This window comes from Bufo bufo, chromosome 1 (genome assembly GCF_905171765.1).
Source record: "Bufo bufo chromosome 1, aBufBuf1.1, whole genome shotgun sequence".
NCBI lineage: Eukaryota > Metazoa > Chordata > Amphibia > Anura > Bufonidae > Bufo > Bufo bufo.
Genome location: NC_053389.1, coordinates 774,220,150 through 774,248,144, shown reverse-complemented (window position 1 = coordinate 774,248,144; position 27,995 = coordinate 774,220,150). Strand labels below are relative to the sequence as shown.

Below are 27,995 nucleotides of genomic sequence, written 5' to 3'. Positions count from 1 at the left end.
CACTGTTTAATACTGCAGCATTTTATATGTATGCTGTTATATATATTCTGTTCATTTGCACTGTATTTGTAAGGCTCTGTGGAAAGGGTTAATGAATACTGAGAGACTTTTTGGACTTTGAATAAGAAGCTGGTAATTCTCCACAGCTGCCATACAGTTTAAAGAAGAGCATGTTTTGGGGGGAATAAGTCACTTGTTTACCACTAAAACCAGGTTAGTTATGTCTGGAAACTTGTTTATGTTTTGAAAAACTGCTGTGTCATTGCCAATGAGTATCACTAAAGCTCTAATGTAAGTCTATGCAAGACAGGATTGGTAACTGTAATTGTTTGTGCTGAGGTTCTCCACTCCACCCCTCTCACTAGAAGGTTCCAGTCTATCAGGAAATGGTATATAAGGAGAACAGTCAGAGCTCATAGTGTTCTGCAGTTAGGGACCAGTGCTTGGAGGAGGAGACTCATGCCAATCTGCATGAGTGACCGGAAGAAGATGCTGAGATGGGGACGCTGAGCCACAGACCATGGGTCACCAGCCCTGTGACCAAGGAGCCACCTGGACTACTGAGCTACAGACCGCAGGCCTCCAGTCTTTGGCCAGGGTACCAGCCTTCTGAGAGAGGGACAGCTAACTCAGGCCTTTCCTCAGCATCAAACCCTTCTTCTGCTAGGGAGGAGACTGGAGAAGTAAGCCCTATGCCCTGCCGGTATTTTTTTGCACCTGAATTCCTCCAGTAAAGAACCAAACTGGTTTACTGCAGACCCTGACTCTCTGGACTTATTTTGCATTGGGGTGAACCACGTCTTACCACCATCCCTTCCGGAGAGCAGCAACACGTGGTAACACCTCGAACAGTGATCAGGGGAGCCAGCATAGCATTGGGACCACCCCAAACCCGGCTGCTGCAATTTTAGCTATCTTGTAACCTATGCTTGTAACTATAATAGGTGCAGGTGTAGCAGTAGCGTCTGAAGAGACCAAAGGCCCTTTGCTCACCGAGGAAGACACCAGTATTATAGATGTCATATGGTAAGGAAACCTATTACAGCATTTGCATTCGGGCCCAAGTGCTTCAAGCTAAGACTTTGCTGAGAACATCCAGAGAATAAAAGGTGGTAGGACTACTTGAGGACATAAAAGGATCATTTATAAGCTGTTCTTCCAAATGATATGGCTCATTTATTAAGAATGGCAATTTAATTTACACACCGGTCTTAATTGTCTTTGCACTGCTGGAGGAACCACCACAGGCCTCTACATAACTTTGGTGCTTCCTCCAGCAGGACATGTGACAATCTAAAATCTACACCGGCTCCCTTGCTGTCACTGGGAAGTTTAGGGCTTCACTATCCCTAACTGAGTGTTGTGTATATCACTTAATCCTAACATTGAGGCTGCAAAGAGGAGTAGGAAGAATGCTGTAACCTCTGGCTCCAAGGCATGGTGTCAGACATGGTCTCAACCCCTTTTCTCTCGATGATAATGTTGTGCCTTTCCGGAGCCAAGGAGAACTGTGGCCTACTACTACTACTACTACTACTACTACTACTACTACTACTTATGGCTGGATAGCTAGTGCTGCTACTACTCACAATATGGCTCTGGGAGAACAAGGCCTGGCTCTGGGTTTTATTATTGGAATCCTTCTATATTCCAGACATTTTGCCTAATGTACAGTCATACAAAGTATGGAGTTGTTTGCTAGTCTGTTTTCTGAGAGAGATACAATTAAATTTTCTTCCCTTTCTACAAACACACTGAAGAAAGACACTGCTATTGACAATATACTTTGGGAATAATGCAGTATCATTGCCGCCAGGGCCGTTTCTGGAGGCGGGCGAGGGGTGTGACCGCCCGGGGCACATCCCTCAGGACAGAAGAGGGGGTGCGCCGTCAGCAGGGCCCAGCGCCGGAGGGGGGCCCTTTCTGTCCGGAGGCAGCAAGAGTGGAGATGAGCGCTTCTATTGTGGAAGCGCTCCTCTCCAAATTCATCTGTATCGCTGTCCTCAGGACAGCGATACAGATGAACGGTGCGGAGGAGCAGGGGAGAGGCGTCTCCCTTGGCCCTTCCTCTGATGGCACTAAGCCTGTAGCCTATCAGAGGCCGGTGCAGGCGTTGCGATGACGTCATCGCACCGCCTGAGCCATACAGAGCGGGACACAGGCCGGAAGAGGCCTGCATCGCATCGCTAAGCAGCATAAGGTAAGTATATGTGTTTATTGTTTTTATTATAGTACAGTATGGCAAGAAGGGGGGTGGGGGCCCTATATACTGGCACAATATAGAGGGGGACTATGGGGACCCTATATACTGACACAAGATGGAGGGGGCACTATGGAGAAGAGGGAAAGCACTATAGGGGGCCCTATTTACTGGCACAATATGGGGGGTACTATGTAGAAGAGGGGACGCATCTACTGGGGGCCCTATATACTGGCACAAAATTGAGGGGGCACTATGGAGAAGAGGGGAAGCACTATGGGGGCCCTATATTCTGGCACAATATGGGGGGGCACTTTGTAGAAGAGGGGAAGCACTATGGGGGCCCTATATACTGGCACAATATGGGGGGCACTATGGAGAACAGGGGAAGCACTATGGGGGCCCAATATACTGGCACAATATGGGGGGCACTATGGAGAAGAGGTGATGCATCTACTGGGGGCCCTATATACTGGCACAAAATTGAGGGGGCACTATGGAGAAGAGGGGAAGCACTATGGGGGCCCTATATACTGGCACAATATGGGGGGGCACTTTGGAGAAGAGGGGAAGCACTATGGGGGCCCAATATACTGGCACAATATGGGGGGCACTATGGAGAACAGGGGAAGCACTATGGGGGCCCAATATACTGGCACAATATGGGGGGCACTATGGAGAAGAGGTGATGCATCTACTGGGGGCCCTATATACTGGCACAAAATTGAGGGGGCACTATGGAGAAGAGGGTAAGCACTATGGGGGCCCTATATACTGGCACAATATGGGGGGGCACTTTGGAGAAGAGGGGAAGCACTATGGGGGCCCAATATACTGGCACAATATGGGGGGCACTATGGAGAACAGGGGAAGCACTATGGGGGCCCAATATACTGGCACAATATGGGGGGCACTATGGAGAAGAGGTGATGCATCTACTGGGGGCTCTATATACTGGCTCTCATTATGGGGGCTCTATGGAGAAGTGGGGGGTAAAAGAGCACTATGGGGGCATATACTGGGGCCCTATTTACTAGCACGCATTATGGGGGGCACTATGGAGAAGTGGGGGAGAAGAGCACTATGGGGGCATTATATAGGGGCATTTAATACTGGCAACCATTTTGGTGACACTATGGGGAAGGTGGAGAGGAGCATTATGGGGGCATCTATGTGGGGCAGTCTATAGGGGCATTTTATACTGGCAGATTATGGAGGACACTATGGGGACAGGGGAGGAGCACTATGGGGCATCTTCTGGAGGCACCTAAGCTCAACTGGAGGCACTAAGTGTTTTTTCTAGTGGCACACAGTATGGGTCATTGGAACACATGAGGGCATTCTGGGAACATTGGCTCTACTGGAGGCACTAAGATGTTTTTTTTTTTTTTTTACTGATACACAACGGGGCATTTTTTGCACTGGCACACACTATAAATAGAAATATTACTACCAGGGGCATTATGGTGGGCTTTATTACAACTGGGGGACTATGGGTGCATTATTACCATACTTCTGGGACACAATTACTGTTGGGGGCACTGTAGGAGCACTATTACTACTAAGTGCACTCTGGCACAGTATTATCACTATTGTTGGGACTTTTAGGAGCACTATTACTGTGAGGGCACCCTGGCACAGTATCAGCTTAGCACAGTTGTTTTTGGGGGACATTATGGTTACACTATTAGTGTCAGGGACACTATTTGCTGGGTGCAGTTATTTTTTTGAGCATTGTATTCCAATAATTATTGAAGGGGGCGCTATTTGTGTGTAACTAGTATTTGGTTTATCAGTTTATACAGTATAGTTTTGGGTGTGCATGATGGGATGTTGAGAAGGTGGGAGGATGATGGAAAAGTAGGAAACTTAGATGTCTGTCAAACTCTGCAGAGAGAAGAGATGGCTGAAATAAATCATCATGGTGGTCTGGTCTGGATGGAGAAGATAAAGAAAAAAGAACATCTACATCAAAGGAGACATCACTGGATGTAAGAGGTATGTGGGGCTGTATAAGGCTACTTTCACAACTGCGTTAGTGATTCTGGCAGGCTGTTCCAGCTGAGAGCAGCCTGCCGGAATTCACTGGAGACGGCACTGCAGACTGAATGCCCGCCGCCCCCATCAACTACAATGGGGTATGGCAGAGATCCGCCCACAATCGGAGGGGGGCGCTTTTTTGATGTTCGCCCTGTTGGTAAATTTCCCTAGAAACTGCCCTGATTGCCGCTAACAGATTTAGGTGTTAAAACTGTCTGGAGATGTCCTGTCCGAGATTGCGGCCTACTAATTCAGGTGTTTTCACTCAGAGATGTACCCTCTGGATTGTAGAAAAGGCGTTGTACGGTACACTTGTATTGCTATGTTTGCACCCCACACCAATACTTGAACTGCCTGTAGATGCCCTGTAAAAGATTTCAACTTACTAGTTTAGGTGTTTTCACTCAGAGATTTAAAACAGTACCCTATGGATTGTAAAACATGCGTTGTACACTTGTATACCTACTTGTGCAACCCACAACAACACTTGAACTGTCTGGAGATGCCTTGTCCCAGACTTTGGTCTACTATTTCAAGGGTTTTCACTCAAATATTTAAAACGATACCTCTGGATTGTAGAACACGCGTTGCACACTTGTATTGTAATTTTTGCGCCAAACATCCCACAACCCACAACAACACTTGAATTGTCTGAAGATGCCTTGCCCCAGATTTTGGTCTACTATTTCTGATGTTTTCACGGTAGCCTCTGGATTGTAAAACACACATTGTACATGTGTATTGAGGTTATTCCTCCCCCCCCACAGCAACTCTTGAACTGTGCAGGGAAGGCGGTTTCATTTCTGTGTACGTTGTAATTTATGTTCAGTTTTGCTGGTAGAAAAATTGCATTATTGCTTTTGCTACGCTGCAACATGTTTTAAAGGCAACCTGTCAGCGGCAAAAGCCATCCCAAACCGCCAGTAGTACCTTCAAGTAGCTGGCATCTAATGATGATTGCCTACTGCATTCTGATGAGGCAGAAGTATCTAAAACTTTATTTTATCCTCCCTCCGCGCTATTTTCCAGTTAGGCTTGAAGTCAAGGGGGCAGCGGCCTCCTTGCTTCAAATCAAGGTAACCATCCCCCCTTTCCTGCCCCTTCTCCTGTGACTGACAGCTGGCTGTTTGGCAAAGCCAGCCGGCTGTCAGGCATAAGCGCGGTCAGTCACAGCAAAGGGGCAGGGAAGGGGGCACGGTTACCGTGACTTGAAGCAAGGGGGCCGCTGCCCCCTTGACTTCAAGCCTGACTGGAAAATAGCACGGACGGAGCATAAAAGATCGTTTTTCCATATTTCTGCCTCGTCAGAATGCAGTAAGAAAATCATCATTAGAAATTCACTGCCGGCTACTTGAAGGTACTGCTGCCTGTTTGGGATGGTTTCTGCCGCTGACAGATATGATACTAAGAAATGAAATAAATGTAGTATAGCGGCTCAAGCCTCTTGTATCAGCTAGGTATGGTGCACAACCCTTACGACCTACCCCTGGTCGAAATAAAATAGAGTTTAGCAAGTAAATGAAAAGGTAGGGGGCACTCCACTATCCGATGCCAAATGGATAAAATAGTTGGAGACCGAATTGTAGACAGATGGTGCAAAATTAGCACATAATACTTTATTGTATGGATAAAAATAGGTGCTGTGGTCCACTGATGGTGGGTCACTTTAAAACAAATAACACATTAACCACCTCCCGACCGCCTAACGCACGGATGCGTCCTGGAGGCGGTCGATTCATTCCTCCTGGACGCATCCGTGCGTCATCTCGCGAGACGCGAGATTTCCTGTGAACGCGCGCACACAGGCGCGCGAGTTCACAGGATCAGAAGGTAAGCAAGTGGATCTCCAGCCTGCCAGCGGCGATCGCTCGCTGGCAGGCTGGAGATGCGATTTTTTTAACCCCTAACAGGTATATTAGACGCTGTTTTGATAACAGCGTCTAATATACCTGCTACCTGGTCCTCTGGTGGTCCCTTTTGCTTAGATCGACCACCAGAGGACACAGGCAGCTCAGTAATAAGTAGCACCAAACACCACTACACTACACCCCCCTGTCACTTATTAACCCCTTATTAACCCCTGATCCCCCCTGATCACCCCATAGAGACTCCCTGATCACCCCCCTGTCATTGATCACCCCCTTGTAAGGCTCCATTCAGATGTCCGTATGATTTTTACGGATCCACTGATGCATGGATCGGATCCGCAAAACACATACGGACGTCTGAATGGAGCCTTACAGGGGGGTGATCAATGACGGGGGTGATCACCCCATATAGACTCCCTGATCACCCCCCTGTCATTGATCACCCCCCTGACATTGATCACCCCCCTGTAAGGCTCCATTCAGACGTCCGTATGTTTTTTACAGATCCACTGATACATGGATCGGATCCGCAAAACACATATGGACGTCTGAATGGAGCCTTACAGGAGGGTGATCAATGACGGGGGTGATCACCCCATATAGACTCCCTGATCACCCCCCTGTCATTGATCACCCCCCTGTAAGACTCCATTCAGACGTCCGTCTGTTTTTTACGGATCCACGGATACATGGATCGGATCCGCAAAACACATACGGACATCTGAATGGAGCCTTTCAGGGGGGGTGATCAATGACAGGGGGGTGATCACCCCATATAGACTCCCTGATCACCCCCCTGCCATTGATCACCCCCCAGTCATTGATCACCCCCTGTAAGGCTCCATTCAGACGTCCGTCTGTTTTTTACGGATCCACGGATACATGGATCGGATCCGCAAAACACATACGGACATCTGAATGGAGCCTTACAGGGGGGTGATCAATTACAGGGGGATGATCACCCCATATAGACTCCCTGATCACCCCCCTGTCATTGATCACCCCCCTGTAAGGCTCCATTCAGACATTTTTTTGGCCCAAGTTAGCGGAAATTGTTTTTTTTTTGTTTTTTTTTTACAAAGTCTCATATTCCACTAACTTGTGTCAAAAAATAAAATCTCACATGAACTCACCATACCCCTCACGGAATTCAAATGCGTAAAATTTTTTAGACATTTATATTCCAGACTTCTTCTCACGCTTTAGGGCCCCTAAAATGCCAGGGCAGTATAAATACCCCACATGTGACCCCATTTCGGAAAGAAGACACCCCAAGGTATCCCGTGAGGGGCATATTGAGTCCATGAAAGATTGAAATTTTTGTCCCAAGTTAGCGGAAAGGGAGACTTTGTGAGAAAAAAAAATAAAAAATATTTCCGCTAACTTGTGCTAAAATTTCTATGAACTCGCCATGCCCCTCATTGAATACCTTGGGGTGTCTTCTTTCCAAAATGGGGTCACATGTGGGGTATTTATACTGCCCTGGCATTTTAGGGGCCCTAAAGTGTGAGAAGAAGTCTGGGATCCAAATGTCTAAAAATGTCCTCCTAAAAGGAATGTGGGCCCCTTTGCCCACCTAGGCTGCAAAAAAGTGTCACACATGTGGTATTGCCGTACTCAGGAGAAGTTGGGCAATGTGTTTTGGGTCGTCATTTTACATATACCCATGCTGGGTGAGATAAATATCTTGGTCAAATGCCAACTTTGTATAAAAAAATGGTAAAAGTTGTCTTTTGCCAAGATATTTCTCTCACCCAGCATGGGTATATGTAAAATGACACCCCAAAACACATTGCCCAACTTCTCCTGAGTACGGCAATACCACATGTGTGACACTTTTTTTCAGCCTAGCTGGGCAAAGGGGCCCACATTCCAAAGAGCATCTTTCGGATTTCACCGGCCATTTTTTACAGATTTTGATTTCAAACTACTTCGCACGCATTTGGGCCCCTAAAATGCCAGGGAAGTATAACTACCCCACAAGTGACCCCATTTTGGAAAGAAGACACCCCAAGGTATTTCGTGATGGGCATAGTGAGTTCATGGAAGTTTTTATTTTTTGTCACAAGTTAGTGGAATATGAGACTTTGTAAGAAAAAAAAAATTATAATTTTCCGCTAACTTGTGACAAAAAATAAAAAGTTCTATGAACTCACTATGCCCATCAGCGAATACCTTAGGGTGTCTACTTTCCGAAATAGGGTCATTTGTGGGGTGCTTTTACTGTCTGAGCATTGTAGAACCTCAGGAAACATGACAGGTGCTCAGAAAGTCAGAGCTGCTTCAAAAAGCGGAAATTCACATTTTTGTACCATAGTTTGTAAACGCTATAACTTTTACCCAAACCATTTTTTTTTTACCCAAACATTTTTTTTTATCAAAGACATGTAGAACAATAAATTTAGAGAAAAATTTATATATGGATGTCGTTTTTTTTGCTAAATTTTACAACTGAAAGTGAAAAATTTCATTTTTTTGCAAAAAAAATCGTTAGATTTCGATTAATAACAAAAAAAGTAAAAATGTCAGCAGCAATGAAATACCACCAAATGAAAGCTCTATTAGTGAGAAGAAAAGGAGGTAAAATTCATTTGGGTGGTAAGTTACATGACCGAGCAATAAATGGTGAAAGTAGTGTAGTGCAGAAGTGTAAAAAGTGGTCTGGTCATTAAGGGTGTTTAAGCTAGGGGGGCTGAGGTGGTTAAGGACAATAGATAAAATACAATATAAAAAATTCAATATAAAAACACAATATCAGGAAAAAAATAATAATATATTATATATAATATATATATAGCTCTGGGGTCTCTTGATTAGGACAAAAAGTCCATGGATAGAGGACTTGGTTAATCGTTCGTATAGAATATTCAGATAATCAGGTGTGCAGATGGGTCAAATAACCCTTAGATGGAATAGAAAACTTGTGTCCGAGATAGTTGTTGCACATTGAAACCTGATATCATTACTCCACCGTAGGGGATGTACTAACATGTGCGATGGTTAGTAATAGAAAACAAGTCGATAAGACATTTGCATCTGAACATGTATCAAATGTACTTTTCCCCTCCTGAAGGTGTTTTGTCCGGTAGTGGTTCGTTTGGATGTTCCAGGTGGCGTGCGATCGGATACTTGCTGTGTATCTAGGACCTTCCGCCTTGTTTCCACGTGATTCGTCTGGTCATGTGATCGGAATAAGTCCACGTGATCGGAGGGGTAAGTGAGGAGGCTGGACTGCCTCTGATGATTTATCAGCTTCAGGCGCGCACCTGTAATTGACTTGCAAGCTGAGCAGAACTCGTACTTGTATATGTGTCCTTTTAGAGAGGATTGTACCTTAATGGGAGGTGTCTCTTTCTTGGGAGAGATGGTCAGATAAACAGAACTGGATGATCTTCCAGTCCCGTATCCCATCTTAGCAACGTAATGGAGCTGAGCGCCACTGTGGTTTTGTGTAGCTACCGTAGGTCTAGAGAAATATGTCTTGTATTTTTCATGGGTCCTTAGTATCATTTTGTTCCGTAAAAGATATGTCCCCTTCTTTAATCCAGGTGGGTATAGACAGAATGTGGCGGAACTATGTACATGATCAATTGTCATACATATAGTTTTCAATATCATTACTTTCAAATGGTGATTATTCAAACCTAGATGACTTTTCAAATAGTAATGGTATTTCTTCTTATCTCATCTGCAATTGCAAACTTTGCATATACGATATAGATGGATGTCGAACACTCTAGATTTCTTCACAAAACGTTAGTAACGCAATTGTACAGTTCTAATGCGTTTAATGTGCGTGTTTTCATTATTGTCTGGAAGGTGATCTAGAAGTAGTATTATTGTCAAGTATAAAAAAGTGCTGGAACCTGACATATAAATATCAAACAGGTGATCATTCCGACATGGATAGTTTTTTAAAAGGCGATGCTACTTCTTCTTGTCCGCAATGGTCAACATTGTTTATTTGGATATGTCATATGAAAGAATACCTGGATGGTCTCGTTGGTTGTGAAACGTTAGTGAAGCAAATATGCGATTTTAGTGCGTTATATGTGCGTTTTCCTTTTTGTGCATTTTTTACATTTTGTGAATGGTGCTGATAGAAAACATATAAATATCACAGTGTATTAATATTTGGGTATATTATGGCTTATATCGGTGTGTTAATTATATATTAATAGGGGGTTGATTTTAGATACATTTTGTAGGTACCGTCTGAGTACGTATTTGTGAAGAGAAGTGAGGGGGGAGGGGGTTGGAGGTATATATACCTATAAATAAAGTGCTTGGTGCAGTAATAATACGCGAAAAAAAGGGGGGCAGTATTATGTCATTATTGGATAGTCAAAGGTATTTATGGATGTCTGATCTGAAGTAAAGGGGGTAGTAGTAATCGGGCAGGAAGGGGGAATTGAGGTGCTGGTATTGCAGCCTGACACTCGTAGCTACCCAATATATACCCCAGGTGTATTACAAAAAAACGAATAATTCAAATTTGGAATTCAGACCAGGTGGAATGATGGCATTGAATTCAAAGACCCTCCTGGATTCGGTTCGTGACATTTTCACGATATGGTTGCCCCCTCTCCATGGTTTTTTAACCCTCTCAAAAGACACGAACTTCAGCAAGGAAGGATCACTATTGTGAAAGTTTTTGAAGTGATATGATACTGTGTGTGACTCAAAACCCTTTTTGATATTGGCTATATGTTCTGACACTCTTGTTTTGAGAGATCTCTTCGTCCTGCCTATATACTGTTTGTGGCAGGGGCATTCGAGGAGATATATTACATCCGTTGAATCGCACTTAAGGCCATCTTTAATCGTGAATTTAAAGGAGTTTTTGGTCGACTCAATACATGTGGTTTTTGTGGGGAATGATGTAATCTGGCATCTTCCACATCTGAAGAATCCCTTAAAGCTAAGCCAATTGGAGTCTTTACATATGGTCCTGTTTTTGACCATGGGTGCCACTTGCAAACCCAAATTGGGTGTTCTGGTGTACACTATCTGTGGATCAGTCAGTGTGCTACCAATGGTTTTATTGCCCAAAAGGTGGTGCCAGTGGTTCCTGATAATTTTATCTACTGATTTGTAATGGGCATTAAAGGGTAGAATAATACGGCAAATGTCCTTCTGAGATTGGACCTTTTTCTCTTTCTGAACTTGTGTAAAAAAAACTCTCTCTATCCATAGCTCTAACCTTGTTTAGGAATCTATATAACATCCTGTATGGGTATTGTTTTGTCACAAACTGGTGTCTTAATTCTATGACTTCTTGTTCGAACTGAGTTGTGTTCGAGCAGTTCTTCTTAATTCTTCTGAACTGACTAGTAGGAATATTAAGAAGCCACCTGGGAAGGTGGCAACTATTATATGGGATGTAGCTATTACGCATGACGGGTTTATGATATGTACTACACACCAATTTTTGGTCACTCCTAGTTAATAATAGATCAAGATATTCTATTTGGGTCTTACTAGTAGAACTGGTAAAACGTAGATTCCTATCGTTTGTGTTGATGTTATGTAGGAATTCTTATAGAGACGTGTATGAGTTTTTCAATATAAGGATTCCATCGTCGATGTAACGTCGCCATAGCACCAGACTTGTCCCCAGCTTGGGTTGGATGGTGTCCTCTTCCCATTGGGCCATAAATAGATTGGCATAGCTGGGGGCAAATCTGGTGCCCATGGCCGTGCCGCGATTCTGTACAAAAAAGTCATAATCAAATGGAAAATAATTACGATTAAGGATGTAGTACACTCCTTCTAATACGAAAGATATTTGATCTTTGTGAAGACCACTACTATTAGTCAGTTGCCTTTCTAAGGCTGCCATGCCCTGTGTATGTTCAATACTTGTATATAGGGCTGTTACATCTATGGTACCCAAAATCCAATATTCCTCGAGTGTGATATTTTCAAGTATTGTAATAATGTCCGTGGCGTCTTTTATAAAAGATGGGATCTTCTTTACTGAGGGTTGCAGGAGCTTGTCAATGTATTGTGATAAGTTTGAGGAGATGGAACCTATGCCTGATATGTTCGGCCTTCTTGATGGGTTGGTTAGGCTCTTGTGAATTTTTGGGATGCAATAGAAAACTGGTATCCGCTTTTGGGTTTCAGTTATGTATCTAGATTCATCAACTGACAGTATCCCTTTATTGCATTCTCTTTTGCAGAGGGCAATCAGTTGTTGGTAATATTCATATGTTGGATCTGATTGTAATTTATTATACGTGACTGTGTCCATAAGTTGTCTCCTAAACTCTCTCTCATAGTCGGTCGTGTTTAGGATTACCAGCGCCCCCCCTTTATCTGCGGGTCTTATTGTTATATTCTTGCTTGACTGTAATTGTTTAATGGCCTCAAATTCTTTTTTAGTAAGATTTTTTGTAATCCTGGGATGTTTTAGTTTGCGTAGATCTGCTTCTACATTCTTTTTAAAGGTAGAAATCTCATAACTTATCTCTTGTCTGGGATATTTCTTAGAGGGGATCTCAAGGTCTGTATGTACGAAAGGAGTAGGGTCAAGATGTTCTTTTATTATAGGATTTTTGATAAAATATTTCCTCAAGCACAGTTTTCTTACAAATTTTTCTATCCCTATAAAGGTAGAAAATTTGTCAAGGGGGGTAGTGGGTGAAAATTTTAGACCTTTATTTAAAAGTGAGTTTTGTGTTGGAGATAATTCAGTATCACTGAGGTTCACTATTATGGATGTCTCCTGTGTTGTTTGTGTTGGGGTCTTATTCTGTTTATGTCTTCCTCTGCGTACTCGTTTTCGTAGTCGTGATTGTGTATCCTTGTGGGTGCTCTTGGGTTGTAGTGATCCTTGTGATGTTGTTGGTGTCTCTGTGGGTAGTTCTGTTCCTTGTTGTGTCTTTAGATGTGATGGTGCTGTCGCAAATTGTAATCGTGTGTACGTGTCTGAGTCTGTAATTTTGTTGAGCCCCGAGATGGAGTGGGGGAGCGTGTGTGACGCCTCCTTGTCTTGTGATGTGTGCATGATCTAAGAAAAGGGGAGATGACAGGGCTTCAAATCTATTGGTGGTCGATATATTGTGATGGTAAAATTATTATTTCTTTGTGGTTCTGTTGATTCCTGTGTCTGAGTGTGTCCCTGTGTTGGGGTGTCCTGTATTTGACTGTTTATTTTATTAGTGTGTCTAAACTTCTTGGTTTTTTTACTCATTATGTCTCTCTCTAAAGAGTCCAAACTCTTACAGATTCTTTCTTGCCACTTGTTATAGGTGGGATCTTGTGGTAACGTGTCTATGGTACCTTCCAAATTAGCTATTTGTTTTGTGATGTCTTCTAAGATCTCTGTGTGTCTTTTAATGATCAATCTTATAAGTTGGCAGGACTGTTCTTTCCGGAACATCTCCCATTCCAGCTTAAAAGAGTCACATAGTAGATCTTGATCAGTTTTTTTAGTGAATTGTAAACCTTTGGGGATCAGGCCGCTATGTAGAAATTGATTCAGTGATCTGATTTCCCATTTGTTTCTCAATTGCTTATGCAGAAGTTTTTCCAAATCTTTAAACATATCATCTGTAGATTGTGCAGATTCTTCACAATTTTTTTTTTTATCAAAGGTGTATGTCTCAATTCTTTTGACTTAAGTGTCCATATGGCTCCAGATATCCATGCTGATAACAGGAGGGAGCACAGCATGGGTATTGGAACAAAGAAATGAAATAAATGTAGTATAGCGTCTCAAACCTCTTGTATCCGCTAGGTATGGTGCACAACCCTTACGACCTACCCCTGGTCGAAATAAAATTGAGTTTAGCAAGTAAATGAAAAGGTAGGGGGCACTCCACTATCCGATGCTAAATGGATAAAATAGTTGGAGACCGAATTGTAGATAGATGGTGCAAAATTAGCACATAATACTTTATTGCATGTCTGTAAAGAATAAATCAAGGCAACTGGACGTACTGTAGATTTCTTGAAAACAAAATCTACAGTACGTCCAGTTGCCTTGATTTATTCTTTACAGATATACCATGACCTGGATAAATGAGAACCTTCACAGAAACTTTATTGTATGGATAAAAATAGGGTCTGTGGTCCACTGATGATGGGTCACTTTAAAACAAATAACACATTGAGAACAATAGATAAAATACAATATAAAAAACTCAATATAAAAACACAATTGTCACCAAATCAGGCAAAAAATTAAATAAATAATTTTTTTTATATATATATATATATATATATATACACACTGCTCAAAAAAATAAAGGGAACACAAAAATAACACATCCTAGATCTGAGTTAATTAAATATTCTTCTGAAATACTTTGTTCTTTACATAGTTGAATGTGCTGACAACAAAATCACACAAAAATTAAAAAATGGAAATCAAATTTTTCAACCCATGGAGGTCTGGATTTGGAGTCACACTCAAAATTAAAGTGGAAAAACACACTACAGGCTGGTCAAAATGAGGCTCAGTAGTGTGTGTGGCCTCCACGTGCCTGTATGACCTCCCTACAACGCCTGTGCATGCTCCTGATGAGGTGGCGGACGGTCTCCTGAGGGATCTCCTCCCAGACCTGGACTAAAGCATCTGCCAACTCCTGGACAGTCTGTGGTGCAACGTGACGTTGGTGGATAGAGCGAGACATGATGTCCCAGATGTGCTCAATTGGATTCAGGTCTGGGGAACAGGCGGGCCAGTCCATAGCATCAATGCCTTCATCTTGCAGGAACTGCTGACACACTCCAGCCACATGAGGTCTAGCATTGTCTTGCATTAGGAGGAACCCAGGGCCAACCGCACCAGCATATGGTCTCACAAGGGGTCTGAGGATCTCATCTCGGTACCTAATGGCAGTCAGGCTACCTCTGGCTCGCACATGGAGGGCTGTGCGCCCCTCCAAAGAAATGCCACCCACACCATTACTGACCCAATGCCAAACCGGTCATGCTGGAGGATGTTGCAGGCAGCAGAACGTTCTCCATGGCGTCTCCAGACTCTGTCACGTCTGTCACATGTGCTCAGTGTGAACCTGCTTTCATCTGTGAAGAGCACAGGGTGCCAGTGGCGAATTTGCCAATCTTGGTGTTCTCTGGCAAATGCCAAACGTCCTGCACGGTGTTGGGCTGTAAGCACAACCCCCACCTGTGGACGTCGGGCCTTCATATCACCCTCATGGAGTCTGTTCCTGACCGTTTGAGCAGACACATGCACATTTGTGGCCTGCTGGAGGTCATTTTGCAGGGCTCTGGCAGTGCTCCTCCTGTTCCTCCTTGCACAAAGGCGGAGGTAGCGGTCCTGCTGCTGGGTTGTTGCCCTTCTACGGCCTCCTCCACGTCTCCTGATGTACTGGCCTGTCTCCTGGTAGCGCCTCCATGCTCTGGACACTACGCTGACAGACACAGCAAACCTTCTTGGCACAGCTCACATTGATGTGCCATCCTGGATAAGCTGCACTACCTGAGCCACTTGTGTGGGTTGTAGACTCCATCTCATGCTACCACTAGAGTGAAAGCACCGCCAGCATTCAAAAGTGACCAAAACATCAGCCAGGAAGCATAGGAACTGAGAAGTGGTATGTTGTCACCACCTGCAGAACCACTTCTTTATTGGGGGTGTCTTGCTAATTGCCTATAATTTCCACCTGTTGTCTATCCCATTTGCACAACAGCATGTGAAATTGATTGTCACTCAGTGTTGCTTCCTAAGTGGACAGTTTGATTTCACAGAAGTGTGATTGACTTGGAGTTACATTGTGTTGTTTAAGTGTTCCCTTTATTTTTTTGAGCAGTGTATATATACACATACACACTGTGCAAAAATAACACATCCTAGATCTGAGTTAATTAAATATTTTTCTGAAATACTTTGTTCTTTACATAGTTGAATGTGCTGACAACAAAATCACACAAAAATTTAAAAATGGAAATCACATTTTTCCACTCATGGAGGTCTGGATTTGGAGTCACACTCAAAATTAAAGTGGAAAAACACACTACAGGCTGATCCAACTTTGATGTAATGTCCTTAAAACAAGTCAAAATGAGGCTCAGTAGTGTGTGTGGCCTCCACGTGCCTGTATGACCTCCCTACAACGCCTGTGCATGCTCCTGATGAGGTGGCGGACGGTCTCCTGAGGGATCTCCTCCCAGAACTGGACTAAAGCATCTGCCAACTCCTGGACAGTCTGTGGTGCAACGTGACGTTGGTGGATAGAGCGAGACATGATGTCCCAGATGTGCTCAATTGGATTCAGGTCTGGGGAACGGGAGGGCCAGTCCATAGCATCAATGCCTTCGTCTTGCAGGAACTGCGGACACACTCCAGCCACATGAGGTCTAGCATTGTCTTGCATTAGGAGGAACCCATGGCCAACCACACCAGCATATGGTCTCACAAGGGGTCTGAGGATCTCATCTCGGTACCTAATGGCAGTCAGGCTACCTCTGGCGAGCACATGGAGGGCTGTGCGGCCCTCCAAAGAAATGCCACCCCACACCATTACTGACCCAATGCAAAACCAGTCATGTGTGAGGATGTTGCAGGCAGCAGAACGTTCTCCACGGCGTCTCCAGACTCTGTCACATGTGCTCAGTGTGAACCTGCTTTCATCTGTGAAGAGCACAGGGCGCCAGGGGCGAATTTGCCAATCTTGCCAATCTTGGTGTTCTCTGGCAAATGCCAAACGTCCTGCACAGTGTTGGGCTGTAAGCACAACCCCCACTTGTGGACGTCGCGCCCTCATATCACCCTCATGGAGTCTGTTTCTGACCGTTTGAGCAGACACATGCACATTTGTGGCCTGCTGGAGGTCATTTTGAAGGGCTCTGGCAGTGCTCCTCCTGTTCCTCCTTGCACAAAGGCGGAGGTAGCGGTCCTGCTGCTGGGTTGTTGCCCTCCTACGGCCTCCTCCATGTCTCCTGATGTACTGGCCTGTCTCCTGGTAGCGCCTCCATGCTCTGGACACTACGCTGACAGACACAGCAAACCTTCTTACCACAGCTCGCATTGATGTGCCATCCTGGATAAGCTGCCCTACCTGAGCCACTTGTGTGGGTTGTAGACTCTGTCTCATGCTACCACTAGAGTGAAAGCACCGCCAGCATTCAAAAGTGACCAAAACATCAGCCAGGAAGCATAGGAACTGAGAAGTGGTCTGTGATCACCACCTGCAGAACCACTCCTTTATTGGGGGTGTCTTGCTAATTGCCTATAATTTCCACCTGTTGTCTATCCCATTTGCACAACAGAATGTGAAATTGATTGTCACTCAGTGTTGCTTCCTAAGTGGACAATTTGATTTCACATAAGTGTGATTGACTTAAACATAGAAACATAGAATGTGTCGGCAGATAAGAACCATTTGGCCCATCTAGTCTGCCCAATATACTGAATACTATGGATAGCCCCCAGCCCTATCTTATATGAAGGATGGCCTTATGCCTATCCCATGCATGCTTAAACCCCTTCACTGTATTTGCAGCTACCACTTCTGCAGGAAGGCTATTCCATGCATCCACTACTCTCTCAGTAAAGTAATACTTCCTTATATTACTTTTAAACCTTTGCCCCTCTAATTTAAAACTGTGTCCTCTTGTGGTAGTTTTTTTTCTTTTAAATATGCTCTCTTCCTTTACCGAGTTGATTCCCTTTATGTATTTAAAAGTTTCTATCATATCCCCTCTGTCTCTTCTTTCTTCCAAGCTATACATATTAAGGTCCTTTAACCTTTCCTGGTAAGTTTTATCCTGCAATCCATGTACTAGTTTAGTAGCTCTTCTCTGAACTCTCTCTAGAGTATCTATATCCTTCTGGAGATATGGCCTCCAGTACTGCGCACAATACTCCAAGTGAGGTCTCACCAGTGTTCTGTACAGCGGCATAAGCACTTCACTCTTTCTACTGCTTATACCTCTCCCTATACATCCAAGCATTCTGCTGGCATTTCGTGCTGCTCTATTACATTGTCTTCCCACCTTTAAGTCTTCTGAAATAATTACTCCTAAATCCCTTTCCTCAGATACTGAGGTCAGGACTGTGTCAAATATTCTATATTCTGCCCTTGGGTTTTTACGCCCCAGGTGCATTATCTTGCACTTATCCACATTAAATTTCAGTTTCCAGAGTTCTGACCATTCTTCTAGTTTTCCTAAATCCTTTTCCATTTGGCGTTTCCCTCCAGGAACATCAACCCTGTTACATATCTTTGTGTCATCAGCAAAAAGACAAACCTTACCAGCGAGGCCTTTTGCAATATCACTTATGAAGATATTAAACAAAATCGGTCCCAGTACAGATCCCTGTGGAACCCCACTGGTAACATGACCTTGTTTTGAATGTTCTCCATTGACTACAACCCTCTGTTGTCTGTCACTCAGCCACTGCCTAATCCACTCAACAATATGGGAGTCCATGCTCAATGACTGCAGTTTATTGATAAGTCTTCTATGTGGGACAGTGTCAAAAGCCTTACTAAAATCTAGATATGCGATGTCTACTGCACCTCCACCGTCTATTATTTTATTCACCCAGTCAAAAAAATCTATAAGATTTTTTTGACTGATCTCCCTGAAGTAAACCCATGTTGTTTTTCATCTTGCAATCCATGGGATTTTAGATGTTCCACAATCCTATCCTTTAATAGGGTTTCCATTAATTTGCCTACTATTGATGTCAGACTCACTGGTCTATAGTTGCTCGATTCCTCCCTACTACCTTTCTTGTGAATGGGCACGACATTTGCCAATTTCCAATCTTCCGGGACGACTCCTGTTACTAATGATTGGTTAAATAAATCTGTTAACGGTTTTGCCAGCTCACCACTAAGCTCTTTTAATAATTTTGGGTGTATCTCATCAGGCCCCTGTGACTTATCTGTCTTCACCTTAGACAGCAAACTTAGAACATCTTCCTCTGTAAAGATACATGCATCAAACGATTTAATAGTCATTCTTTCTAGTGGAGGTCCTTCTCCTTTTTCTTTTGTAAAAACTGAACAGAAGTATTCATTAAGGCAGTCGGCTAGCCCTTTATTCTCTTCTACATACCTTCCGTCCTTTGTTTTTAATTTAGTTATTCCTTGTTTTAATTTCCTTTTTTCATTTATATATCTGAAGAATGTCTTATCCCCTTTTTTCATAGACTGAGCTAGTTTTTCTTCTGCCTGCGCTTTAGAAGTTCTTATAACTTGCTTGGCCTCTCTCTGCCTAATCTTGTAGATTTCCTTATCTTCATTGCTCTGGGTTTTTTTATAATTACAAAATGCTAGCTTTTTGTTTTTAATGATTTGGGCCACTTCTGCTGAGTACCACATTGGTCTCCTCCTTTTTTTGCTTTTACTGACAAGTCTAATGCAATTTTCTGTTGCCTTCAATAATGCACCTTTTAAGTAGTCCCATTTCTCCTGGACTCCATGTAATCCGTTCCAGTCTGATAAGGACTCATTTATGACTAATTTCATTTTTGAAAAGTCGGTTTTTCTAAAATCTAAAACTTTTGTTTTTGTGTGGTGGGACTCTTTCACAGTTCTTATATTAAACCACACTGACTGGTGATCACTAGATCCCAAGGTTTCGCCTACAATGACATCATATACCGAATCCCCGTTTGTGAATACCAAATCCAAAATGGCCTCCCTCTGGGTTGGCTCCTCAACCACTTGTTGTAGAGATAACCCCAGTAGGGAATTTAGAATATCTGTACTCCTGGTAGAACTTGCTATTTTGGTTTTCCAGTTTATATCTGGAAGATTGAAATCTCCCATAATGATAACTTCTCCTTTCATTGTCATTTTAGCTATTTCTTCAACTAGTAGATCATCTAGTTCTTTAACTTGACCAGGTGGTCTATATATCACACCTACACGAGTTACTGCATGGTTAGCAAACTGCAACGTAACCCAAACTGACTCTATGTTGGCCTCACCAACTTGTATTAGGTTAGATTTAATGCTATCTTTCACATACAGGGCCACTCCTCCTCCTTTCTTGCCTTCTCTGTCTCTTCTGTATAAAGAGTACCCTGGTATGGTTATGTCCCAGTCATTTCTTTCATTAAACCATGTCTCCGTAACAGCCACTAAATCTACATTCTCAGATGCCATTATTGACCCAAGTTCATTGATTTTTTTACCTAAACTGCGAGCATTTGTAGACAGGACTCTGAGCTTATCATTTCTTAACCTCTGTGCTTCTGACCTGTTCTGGCATTGTTTCGGGGGGCAATTGGACTCTTTTATTTTCACTCTTTTGCCCCCCCTTCCTAGTTTAAATACTCTTTCGCAAATTCTTGGAGTTGTTCACTAAGTACATTTGTTCCTTTGAGAGAAAGATGCAAACCATCTTTTTTGTACAGTTCCTTTCTTTTCCAAGTAGAGCTATCATGAGAAACAAAGCCAAATCCTTGCTCTTGACACCATTTACCAAGCCATATGTTGAACTCCTTTATGCGCCTCTGCCTATCATTCTGAACATTATGCACAGGCAGAACTTCAGAAAATGAAATGGTGGATGCAAAATCCTGTACGTCATTACCAAGTGTGATAAAAGATTTTTTCACCTCTGACACTTCATTGCAAGCCAGGTCATTTGTCCCTAGATGGACAAGAACATCCACGTCCCCTTCCTGCTTTGCTTGCTTAACAATATTAATAATACGTCTTCTATCTCTTCTAGCAGTAGCCCCAGGGAGACATCTCACAAAACCATTTTCTTTAAGCTCCACACTTCTTATGATTGAATCACCCAGCAACAGCTGCATCCTTTGAGACTTCACTTTATCTTTTTTGTTGCATACATTAGACATAGGAGTCGATGGTTTCTCACCCTCTGTGCTTGAGTCCATATCCATGTTGTCCTTACATTCTGAGAGTGCTGCAAATGAATTATGGAGAACCACCGACTGTGAAACATGTCTTCTATCCACCACTCTAAGACTTCCAGAACCTACATTAACCCATCTGCCATTTCTGGGGGTCCTCTGTGGCAGTGGCATTGCAGCAGTCCTAGCTGGAGTTTGTTTAACAGATAATTTAAATATTTCAGCTTTCAAAAATGCAATTTTCTGCTGCAGTAAGGAGAACTGTCTACAGATCTGACAGCATCCGAATCTCCAAAGAGTGGAACATGAAATAAATGCACAACAATTCCTGCACTGAACCAAGTCTGCCATTTTAAAGAGGAGAAAAAAAATAAAAAAAATAAAAAAATAAATTTGTAACTTTAAATCAAACAAATCAAACAAATCTTACCTTTTTTTTTTTGTATTGTTTCCACCTTCCAGCATACCTCCTGACTATCTCCTGCAATATCTCTTTACTAGTACTTAATGTAGTACTTGAAGGTAGTACTTGCAGCTAATGAATTAGGCCAGCTAATGAGTCTGTCTCTATATATACACACACTCCTTCCCAAACTCCTCCCCCAGCAACAAATGTAACACCTTAGTGAGCTAGGCTCATTAGCAAACGCACAATAGCAAACAGCTGACCGAATTCCTTACCTCTTCTCAAGCAATGATCAGCAAAAACAACACAGATGGGCCAGTTGGAGACTCTAAGCCAATCTCTTGCAGTATCTCTTGAATCTCTTCAGTCTCCTACAATATCTCTTTACTAGTACTTAATGTAGTACTTGAAGGTAGTACTTGCAGCTAATGAATTAGGCCAGCTAATGAGTCTGTCTCTATATATACACACACTCCTTCCCAAACTCCTCCCCCAGCAACAAATGTAACACCTTAGTGAGCTAGGCTCATTAGCAAACGCACAATAGCAAACAGCTGACCGAATTCCTTACCTCTTCTCAAGCAATGATCAGCAAAAACAACACAGATGGGCCAGTTGGAGACTCTAAGCCAATCTCTTGCAGTATCTCTTGAATCTCTTCAGTCTCCTACAATATCTCTTTACTAGTACTTAATGTAGTACTTGAAGGTAGTACTTGCAGCTAATGAATTAGGCCAGCTAATGAGTCTGTCTCTATATATACACACACTCCTTCCCAAACTCCTCCCCCAGCAACAAATGTAACACCTTAGTGAGCTAGGCTCATTAGCAAACGCACAATAGCAAACAGCTGACCGAATTCCTTACCTCTTCTCAAGCAATGATCAGCAAAAACAACACAGATGGGCCAGTTGGAGACTCTAAGCCAATCTCTTGCAGTATCTCTTGAATCTCTTCAGTCTCCTGCAATATCTCTTTACTAGTACTTAATGTAGTACTTGAAGGTAGTACTTGCAGCTAATGAATTAGGCCAGCTAATGAGTCTGTCTCTATATATACACACACTCCTTCCCAAACTCCTCCCCCAGCAACAAATGTAACACCTTAGTGAGCTAGGCTCATTAGCAAACGCACAATAGCAAACAGCTGACCGAATTCCTTACCTCTTCTCAAGCAATGATCAGCAAAAACAACACAGATGGGCCAGTTGGAGACTCTAAGCCAATCTCTTGCAGTATCTCTTGAATCTCTTTAGTCTCCTGCAATATCTCTTTACTAGTACTTAATGTAGTACTTGAAGGTAGTACTTGCAGCTAATGAATTAGGCCAGCTAATGAGTCTGTCTCTATATATACACACACTCCTTCCCAAACTCCTCCCCCAGCAACAAATGTAACACCTTAGTGAGCTAGGCTCATTAGCAAACGCACAATAGCAAACAGCTGACCGAATTCCTTACCTCTTCTCAAGCAATGATCAGCAAAAACAACACAGATGGGCCAGTTGGAGACTCTAAGCCAATCTCTTGCAGTATCTCTTGAATCTCTTCAGTCTCCTGCAATATCTCATTACTAGTACTTAATGTAGTACTTGAAGGTAGTACTTGCAGCTAATGAATTAGGCCAGCTAATGAGTCTGTCTCTATATATACACACACTCCTTCCCAAACTCCTCCCCCAGCAACAAATGTAACACCTTAGTGAGCTAGGCTCATTAGCAAACGCACAATAGCAAACAGCTGACCGAATTCCTTACCTCTTCTCAAGCAATGATCAGCAAAAACAACACAGATGGGCCAGTTGGAGACTCTAAGCCAATCTCTTGCAGTATCTCTTGAATCTCTTCAGTCTCCTGCAATATCTCTTTACTAGTACTTAATGTAGTACTTGAAGGTAGTACTTGCAGCTAATGAATTAGGCCAGCTAATGAGTCTGTCTCTATATATACACACACTCCTTCCCAAACTCCTCCCCCAGCAACAAATGTAACACCTTAGTGAGCTAGGCTCATTAGCAAACGCACAATAGCAAACAGCTGACCGAATTCCTTACCTCTTCTCAAGCAATGATCAGCAAAAACAACACAGATGAGCCAGTTGGAGACTCTAAGCCAATCTCTTGCAGTATCTCTTGAATCTCTTCAGTCTCCTGCAATATCTCTTTACTAGTACTTAATGTAGTACTTGAAGGTAGTACTTGCAGCTAATGAATTAGGCCAGCTAATGAGTCTGTCTCTATATATACACACACTCCTTCCCAAACTCCTCCCCCAGCAACAAATGTAACACCTTAGTGAGCTAGGCTCATTAGCAAACGCACAATAGCAAACAGCTTGGAGTTACATTGTGTTGTTTAAGTGTTTCCTTTATTTTTTTGAGCAGTGTATATATATAAAATATGGAAAAAATAAGGGGGGGGGAATGATAATGTCACACTGTATGCTCCTAATGGTCGATAATATGTTGTATGGACCTGATAGTTGGAGCTCTGGGGTCTCTTGATTAGGACAAAAAGTCAGTGGATAGAGGACTTGGTTAATCGTTCGTATAGAATATTCATATAATCTCCAACAATTTTATTCATTTGGCATCGGATAGTGGAGTGCCCCCTACCTTTTCATTTACTTGCTACACAGATATGATACTGTGAAAAAAAAATTTGCTCAGCAGCAACAGATGGGGTTATTGTCATAAATTGTTTCTGCTAAATGCAACTCATTTAGCACAGATGGATATGTTGCACCGAATAAAAAATATACACTAGTTGCTCAGCAGTTAGCACTGCGACATAATGCTAATTGTACTGGGAATGAGTTAGCAATAACAGAAACTTCAGGTGTGGGGGGAAAAAATCTGTCTTTCAAATCACATGAGAGAAAAAAAATGTTGGCTGCTTGTAGGTTCTGCAGCAGCTGCAACTGTATTATAGGACAGTAACTGCAGCTAGAATGCCCTACTTGTCACAACTAGCCTCAGCTTCAATCCTTACTCCCTGGCTGAAAGCTTCACCTGCCCTTCCCTATTCTACACAATTTTTCTTCTTTCTAGTCTTTCCTTAACACTAGAAGAGAAGCTTGATTGTGACTGTACACTGTCCCTAGGATCGTTTTCTTCCACAGACTGCAACACCAATCCACCCTTATTTACAGCCCAACACAGAATTAAGTTCTAGTAATTCTACAAGGGCACCTCCCTGCCTGCTGCCCCACTGATTGGCTCATCCAGGTGTCTGTCGACCTATTAGCCAATCAGGGCAAGACCACCCCACACTTCCTCTTACATTCATTTGAGCATCGATTTTCTTTCTCCCTTGAGGATTTCCATATAGCTGGCACATGCTTCTCCGCACACTGTAGAATCTTTGCTGGCTCCGCCATCACTGCAGGACTGCGGGTTCCCCCTTGACGATTGACGTATGCCACAGCTGTGGCATTGTCTGACTGGACCCGGACTGGCAGGCCGCTCAGGAGAGGAGTCCAGTGAAGCAGAGACAGGTAGAAGGCATGAAGTTCTAGGATGTAGATAGGCAGTCTGGATTACAATGGAGACCATTTACCCTGGACTGGTTGAGGTGGGAAGACTCCACCCCACCCGTGGAGTCTGGCGTAGGTGGTGATGACTGTCCGCGAGACAGGGAGAAAGGATTTTCCAGAGACATTGACTGGTGTGGAGAGCCACCACGTGGGGGCCGACCATACCCATGGAGGAAGGATGATGGGACGATTCAAGGAGTCCGGATTCCAGTCCCAGGATGACAGGATCGCTCGCTGGAAAGGGCAGGTGTGAAATTGAGCAAACGGAATTGCCTAGATGGAGGAGAGCATCGTCCCCAACACCTGCATGCAAAGACAGAGTGATGAGTGCCTCCGTCGGAGCAGAAGACGAACAGACCGCTGAAAGGACAGGCACTTGTCCGGAGGAAGAATTACTTTGGCCAAGGCAGTGTTGAGGACCATGCTGTGCAAGGTGATCCACGTCCCGGGATGACTTCTGGAAATTTACCAGCCAGCCAAAACGTGTCGGGCGTCCATGGTGATGTGCAGACTGTTTTCATTCTGACGAAAGGTCGGAGCCTTGACGAGAATGTCATCCAGATAGGGAATCAGAGTGATGCCCCTGGAATGAAGAAGGGCAAGGAGGGGAGCGAGTACTTTTGTGAAGACGCACGGCACTGTTGCCAGACCAAATCGAAGGGCAACAAACTTCTCTGCGATTCGAAGAAAAATGCTGGTGTGCAGAAGCGATGGGAATATGTACGTATGCATTCTGGATGTCCACAGAGGATACAACCTCGCCCGATTCCACAGAGGCAACCACAGAGCCGAGGGACTCCTTCCTGAAGCGCTGGACCCTGACAAATCGGTTCTGCAACTTCAGATACAGAACACGATGAACTGACCCCTTCTTCTTGTGGACGACAAACAGGTTGGAATAGAAACCTATGAAACCCTCCGCAAAGGGACTAGGGGAGATCACCCCCTGAGAAAGAAGGAACTGCAACGTCTGAAAAAAGGTGGCGGCCTGAACTCAATCCCTGGGAGGCTGGAAAAGGAAGAAACGATCTGACGGAGTAGAAGCAAATTCGATCTTGCAACCTGAGGTTATGATTAGAGATGAGCGAATTTTTCAAAAATTCGATTCGCCACTTCACCGATTTTTTTAGAAAAAAATTGGTTTGATCTGAATATATTTGCGGCGAATTTCGTTTAAAAAACGGTTATTTCCTGGCTGCAGAGAGCCTTTATAGTGGTGTAGAACACTGTGCCTTGCAGTAACACTCTTAGGGAGTCTGCTTTGGTAGTGAAATAATACTGTGAGTCCGTATGACATGCAGATGACAAGTGTCGCTCTTAGAATCACTGCACACTTCACTTATTTGGGCAGTCACAGGGCCAAAACTGACCAAATAACTCAAGTATGAATTCTGCCTTAAAGGTCGATGTTAGCGCCAAAAAGAAGCGCACTCCTTTTACACAGTCGTCAGCTGATTCCACATAGATGTCTAGAGAACCTGTTCTATTAAACGCTTATACAAGTAGAGCCCTCCGACAGAGTGGAGAGGGTGTCAGCAGTAAGTTTGTGTTGACGTCACTGATTATTTTGCCCTTCTTCTGATCCGTCAGAACAACAATAACCCCCCAAAAAACTATACTGTCTGTGGAGCATCCGCCTTCACTCGGTCAGCATTTGGTCTGTAATCTATCAGTATTGCTAATGCAAAAAAAAAACAGGAGTGGATCCAAAACAGATGACACGTGAACGGAATATTTGCATGTCTTCTGTGTTTTGCACCCACTCCTGCTTTTGGCTACCAAATCATAAGCCAACTCTAATTGGACCACACAGGCCTTACAACTGCTAGAGAGTATCCGTTGTGCGTCTCATTTTTCCTTCCTTTTGACAAATCAGAAGAAGGGTCAAATAAATGATGATGTCAGTCAAGCCAAAATGGCAAAATAGTGGCCCAGTCATTAAGTGGGGAGGGTGGAAACAGGATGAGAAGTCCACAGAGTGGCCCTATGACATGGTGAGGTGGAAGCCGCATGAGGAGACCACAGAGTGGCCCAATGACAGAGTCTGGAGGTGGCGTCAGCATCAGGAGGAGGCCACAGAGTGGCACTATGACAGAGTATGGAGGGGGCAGCAGCATCAGGAGGCCACAGAGTGGCAAGGTGACATATTGTGGAGGTAGCAGCTCCTGGTTGATCCACGCCTGATTCATCTTGACAAAGGTTAGTCTCTCCACATTTAGGGTGGACAGGCGAGTTCTCCTTGGAGTAACTATGGCCTCCGCCGCACTAAACACCTGCTCTGATGCTACACTACTGGCTGGGCAGGACAGCTTTTCCACGGCAAACTCGGGCAGTTGCGTCCACAAATCCAGTTTGGCTGTCCAGTAGTCCAGCGGATCTTCAATGACGACTGGCAGGGTACACTCCAAGTATACCACCACTTGCTGGTTCAGGTTCTGATCTATGTCTAGCTGCTGGTGAGTAGTTTCTTCACTAGGCGAGTGAAGAAAGCTGCTCATCAGCGACTCCAGACTTAGGCTACTGCTGCTGCTGCTGGTCCTGCTCTTGCCACCCCTCCCAAGCAGCCATGGCAGTGGAAAGTGAGCGTAGAGGGCCCCCCCAGTTGGACGATGTGCACTATGAGACATTCAAAACCAGCTCTCATCTGACTGAGAGCCAGTAAGCCTCAAATTTGCCTGATTTTAGTTGAATGGCTTGGAGACCTGCGCACCTAGCAGGGGCAGGCTGGGACGGGGGACAGGGAGGCAATTGCCCCCCAGGCAGCCCTAAAGCATGTTAAAAACGGCCGCTGGGCTGTCTTTAACGAATCATTTTTTATTTTATTTTTATTCCTCAGGGCCGTACCAATAAATCACCACAGGCGGCGCGGCCCTGGTTCTAGTTGCCGACGGCGGTGGGGGGGCAGTAGGAGATGAGCTCTTCCATTGTGGAAGCGCTCATCTCCATATTCATCTGCATCGTTGTCCTCAGGACAGCGATACAGATGTCTGTGCGGCTGCAGGGCAGGGGAGGGAGAGACGTCTCCCTTCCCTGTTCTTCTGATAGGCTGTAGGCATTAGTGCGATGACGTTATTATCGCGCCGCCTGAGCCGGGCAGCACACAGCAGGGACACAGGCCGGAAGAGGCCTGCATCGCAT

The 27,995-nt window shown here is 43.9% G+C and overlaps 2 protein-coding genes across 2 annotated transcripts in view; both read right to left on the bottom strand.

The window, feature by feature from the left end:
• LOC120986334 (chromaffin granule amine transporter-like) overlaps positions 1-27,995 on the bottom strand; it is a 309,248-nt gene that overhangs the window by 141,380 nt on the left and 139,873 nt on the right. The gene's annotated exons all lie outside the window — the stretch shown is intronic.
• Positions 1-27,995, bottom strand: part of LOC120987787 (chromaffin granule amine transporter-like) — a 520,630-nt gene that overhangs the window by 352,831 nt on the left and 139,804 nt on the right. The window lies entirely within an intron of this gene.